The sequence below is a fragment of the Camelus ferus genome, chromosome 31 (genome assembly GCF_009834535.1).
Source record: "Camelus ferus isolate YT-003-E chromosome 31, BCGSAC_Cfer_1.0, whole genome shotgun sequence".
NCBI classification, from domain to species: Eukaryota; Metazoa; Chordata; class Mammalia; order Artiodactyla; family Camelidae; genus Camelus; species Camelus ferus.
The window spans coordinates 253,463-258,172 of NC_045726.1; the positions used below are offsets into that span (position 1 = coordinate 253,463).

Sequence of the window (4,710 nt, forward strand, 5' to 3'; positions counted from 1 at the left end):
TCATCTAGCACCAAGGGAACGGGTTGCAGGAGAAACTTTTACTCTGGTTTCTCAGTCTGTTTCCTAGTGCCGGTTTGAAGTTCCTGCAGTTTTCACTGTAAAACCGAGTTGGAGCTAGTACCTCCCCTTATATATGTATGGAGAGGAGATTGCAACTGAAAAGAAACAGTTTTCCCCACAAGCTAGGTGAAGGACGGCTTTCACACACAATTATCTCTCAGATCTGAGCATGTGGGTAGACGTTCGTTCACCAACACCAAGGGAACGGTCTGCAAGAGAAACTTTTACTCTGGTTTCTCAGTCTGTTTCTTATTGCCGGTTTGATGTTCCTGCAGTTTTCACCGTAAAACTGAGTTGGAGCTTGTACATACCCATATATATGTATGGAGTTGAGTTTGCAATTGAAAAGTTACTTTGTGTTCCCAACAAGCTAGGTGAAGGACGGCTTTCACACACACTTATCTCTCAGAACTGAGCATGTGGAGAGACGTTCGTTCATCTAGCACCAAGGGAACGGGTTGCAGGAGAAACATTAACTATGCTTTCTCAGTCTGTTTCCTAGTGCCGGTTTGAAATTCCTGCAGTTTTCACTGTAAAACAGAGTTGTAGCTAGTACCTCCCCATATATATATATGGATTGGTGTTTTCAAGTGAAAAGAAACTTTGTGTTCCCAACAAGCTAGGTGAAGGACGGCTTTCACACACACTTATCTCTCAGTAGAACATGACTTGAATTGTTTAAACGTTTGTGCTAATAAGATCAGTCATCGCCCTCTTAGATTATGTGTATCCAACAGGGCAGTGTTTACTGTGCTTTCCATCAGGGGAATCTAAATAACCTTACAGATATATGTTCTCTATTATCTAAAATGAAAGTAAGTATGAATTTATTTTATTCCTGTGATTGTTTTTCTATTTAAGCAACCCCCAAGTTAGGTCAAGTCTCTAAAATTATTATTTAAAGGCCACATTTCATAAGCTAGCTCTCATTCCTATGATAATGTTTCTTGTTAATTTAAACATTAAAAATCATATTTGACTTATTTCAGATGCGGAAGAAGTTGGGGAATAATATAGCTAGAGAATTAAAAGAAGGTATGTTGCCAACATTTCTGAATTTAATTTAGACATTGATTTCTGATCTACACTGTAAACAGTAAATGGCACCTGTTTCTATTGTTTGAATAACATACTATGTTAAATTTTTTCCTTACACATAGCTAATGAAAACTGTCAAAGCTTAATTTCATTCATAATGATAAATACACTGATTCCTCATTTATTCCTCGTGATCCATAGCTTTAAAAAAATCTCAAGAAGTCTGTGTTCTATGTTTTTGGCTGTGCCCTTCCTCTCCTGCTGTCCCCATGGGCCTGTCACCTGTGCACAGACCTGTTCTCAGAAAGCATGGAGGTCGTCAGCTTCTCGAGTTTCTGGTAGTGACTGAGGCAAAAAACCCAGACTCAAGCAATCACAGTTCATGTACCTGTCCCCTGGTGGATGACAATTAATTTCCTGTCATTCACTTTGTCACTGGTTAACATTTTGCCCTCAGGAAAAATTCCAAATTCCTTAGCTTGGAAGAAAAACACCCACATCGATTTGGCTCTTGCCAAAGTCTTCAGCCATATCTCTTTACTCCCCTGCTCTGCCCCTGTGCTCCAGCGGCTGGTCAGACTGCGCCCAGCTCCACGGGCGCCCTTCCTGCCTCTCCCTCCCACACTTTCTCCTCCTCCTTCAGGTATCTGCTTACACATCACGGCCACCAAAGAGGGGACAATATTGACACAAAGCTGGACGTCCCTTCTGAGTGTTCCAACTCTGCCCTCTTTTATACCTGTCATGGCATTTATGTCTCTGTACCGAAACTGCCTGTTCATCTGTTTCTCCTGTTTACAGTACAAGATCTTTCAGGGTGGTCTCTGTCATCTTCATCTTGTGGTTCCAGTGCTTGTCACAGTGCCTTAGCACATGGTTGCTGAGTAAGTGAATGAAGAGTGAGAAAACCAGGCGCTCTGATCCTTAGCCACAGGAGCAGTTAATTCAACATGCAGCCCTGGGCAAAGTCTAGAGTAGTAATCTTGGGTTTTGTGTTGTAATCGTATATAGGTATTTTTCATTCTTCTTAAAACTTAGAAAAGTCTCAGCTTTTCTTAAAAAATAAACTGACATTTAGTTACCTATGAAGTATTTTAAGAATCTAATTCTTTCACTTTCTTTCCAGCTGCTATTGAACTTGAATCTAAGTCCTACAGACTCTTGTAGGCTTAATGGACAAGTCAAGTCTAAGTCAAGATCTGGTTTCGAAAGCACGTGAAGAACATGTGGAGATGATGAAGAAAAAGTGTCTGATCTACAAGATGAAAAGTAAACATTTACCTGCTGGGCTGTTTGCCTCACATTTTAGTTACTTCCCTTCAAGATATTGACACTGTTTATTAAAGGAAAATATTTTTATATTATATGTGCATGATTAAAATTGATGTAGTATTCTAAACCACATTTCTCTGCATCTCATTAACTTTTAAGCAGAGGGAATAAAACCCAGCACTTTGGAGCTTTTGGCAGGACCAGGAGAGGGCAGGCCCAGGTGTGTGCAGACCCAGAAACGGGCAGGCCCAGCCGAGGGCAGGCTAAGGAGAGGGCAGATCGGGATAGTGAAGGCCAACGTGAGGGCAGGCCCAGGAGAGGGCAGGCCTAGGTGAGGGAAGGCTCAGGAGAGGGCAGGCCCAGGAGAGGGCAGGACCATGTGAAGGCAAGTCCAGGAAAGGGCAGGCCCAGGGTAAGGCAGGACTAGGTGAGGCAGGGGCTGAGGTGGGCAGTCAGCATGGGCCCTGCAGGGCCTTGTACTGGGTGGTTCCTGCCATTTCTTCCCCAAGTCCTGGGGTCGCAGGTCTGCCTGGGGCTGTTGGGCTTCAGGCTGTCCACCAGGCTGAAGGCTCGTGTAGTGCTGTTGAGTGTCTGTGAGTGTTTGATTGTGGTGTGTCTTGAGGTGCGTGTGTGTGTATCTGAGCGTGTGGGGGGTTTCTGGGTCTATCTGAGCCTGTTACGATCTCTTCCTCAGCCTAAGATCCTCAGAGAAGTTGTCTCACAAATGCACCCACAAGACAGGGCCAAGCCGTTTCCCCACGCAGCATCTGCAGGTGATGCCCCGCCCTTCGTGTGACATCAGGGCACCACCCCCGCTGACCCAGGATGTGCCCCAGAGGTGGTGCCCCTTCTTGGGAGGGGATGCTCAGTTAAGCTCAGCTCCCTTCTGCTTCCAGAAGCAGCAGTGACTTGGCTCACATTCAACAGCAAGTCCAAATCGCCTCATTCTGGAGGTCATGTGGCCAGGCTTCCTGGGGCCAGCGTGTGACTCAGCTCGAGAAGACTGGGGTGCACCCCGCCCATCACAGCCCTCGGGGCCGGCCACATCGCTCCTCTGCCCACACTGCAGGTGCGCTGGCCCAGCAGGCGGGTTCTGTCCCCCAGCTGCCTGGCCCGGCCTCCTCGGGGTGGCTGGTAGCTTTAGTGGAAGTGCAAGCTGGAGAGGGGGCGGTTACAGTCGGGGAGGGGTCACGAGCAGGGTCTTGTCAACGTCATCCTGGTCTTGCCCACCCATGTCACCCAGCTTGGCCCCTCTGGTCAGGCTGGGCGCCTTCCTGTTACCTCACAGCCCTTGGGCAGGAGCCAGCGGCCTGTCTGCACAGGACGCCATGCTTGCCCTGCTGGGTCTGTCCAGCCTCTTGTGGCTTCTGTGCTATCCATTCGCCGCTGTGTGGCATTGGCCAATTTCCCCAACCTCTCTGTGCCTATTTCTTCATCTGTAAAATGGGTATGATTGGAGGATCAAGCAAGATGCCCAGGACTTGTCAAATGCCCAGCACAGGGCCCAACATGGGCTCTTCCTCCCCAGAGACATGCTGGTTTGTGCACCTCTTCAGAGGGATCCCGGGGGGATGAGGAGGGGTGACTGGCTGTGGCAGGTGTCCATCTCACAGAGGAAGCTTTTGGGGAGAGCTCTCTCCACATCCTGAATTTTCTTCCTTCTGTGCATTAGCAAGTTGGCACAGAATAGCCAGTGCTTTGTAGACCCTCTTGATAAAGGTTCTGAACTTAAATTGTGGGCTTTGGGGCGGCAATCGAGCAGTCCCTGGGATTCAAGGATAAGGCCCACCTGGTGAGTGGTCAGCCCGACGTGGACAGTTGAGGATTCAGCAGTCTGGAAACAATGGAGAAACAGATGACAGGGAGGAAAGGGGTGTGGACACAGCGGGTGGACACTCAGTGCCCCAGCTCAGGTTGTCACCACGACCGCCTGCCCTCACCCCTGTGGCTGCGCAGCCTGGAGTCTGATCTTGCCAAGTAAAGTTTGTGTTGCTCAAAGATCTTTCTCAGGCAGTTCCAGAAACAGGGTCCCAAGCTGTGGGGACCCAGTCCTGCAGGGCCCACCATTCAGGCTCACAGCTGCAGGCTCTGACCAGTGAGCTGGCAGCCTGGGGAAGACGTTCACACTTGGTAACTGCGCTCAGAGGCTGTACTTTACCATCTGAATGTCTTAAAAAGAAAGCCACCCATCCCAATATTTACCATAGGGTGAAGTCCATGACCAGGCAGGGCAGCGGGGACAAGCAGGGCCTGGGCCCATGAGACACAAAGGGACCGAGCTGGGAGGCATCGGGCAAGAGTAGGTGATATTTAGACACTTCAATCCCATGAAGCTCCCTG

At 48.5% G+C, this 4,710-nt stretch overlaps 1 long non-coding RNA gene across 1 annotated transcript; it reads left to right on the forward strand.

Annotated features, from left to right (window-relative positions):
• Positions 1–1,044: 1,044 nt before the first annotated feature.
• On the forward strand, positions 1,045–2,497 carry LOC116660722. The gene is made up of 2 exons (XR_004316320.1): positions 1,045–1,095; positions 2,225–2,497. It is a non-coding gene; the product is annotated as an uncharacterized LOC116660722 (long non-coding RNA).
• The last annotated feature ends 2,213 nt before the right edge of the window (positions 2,498–4,710 follow it).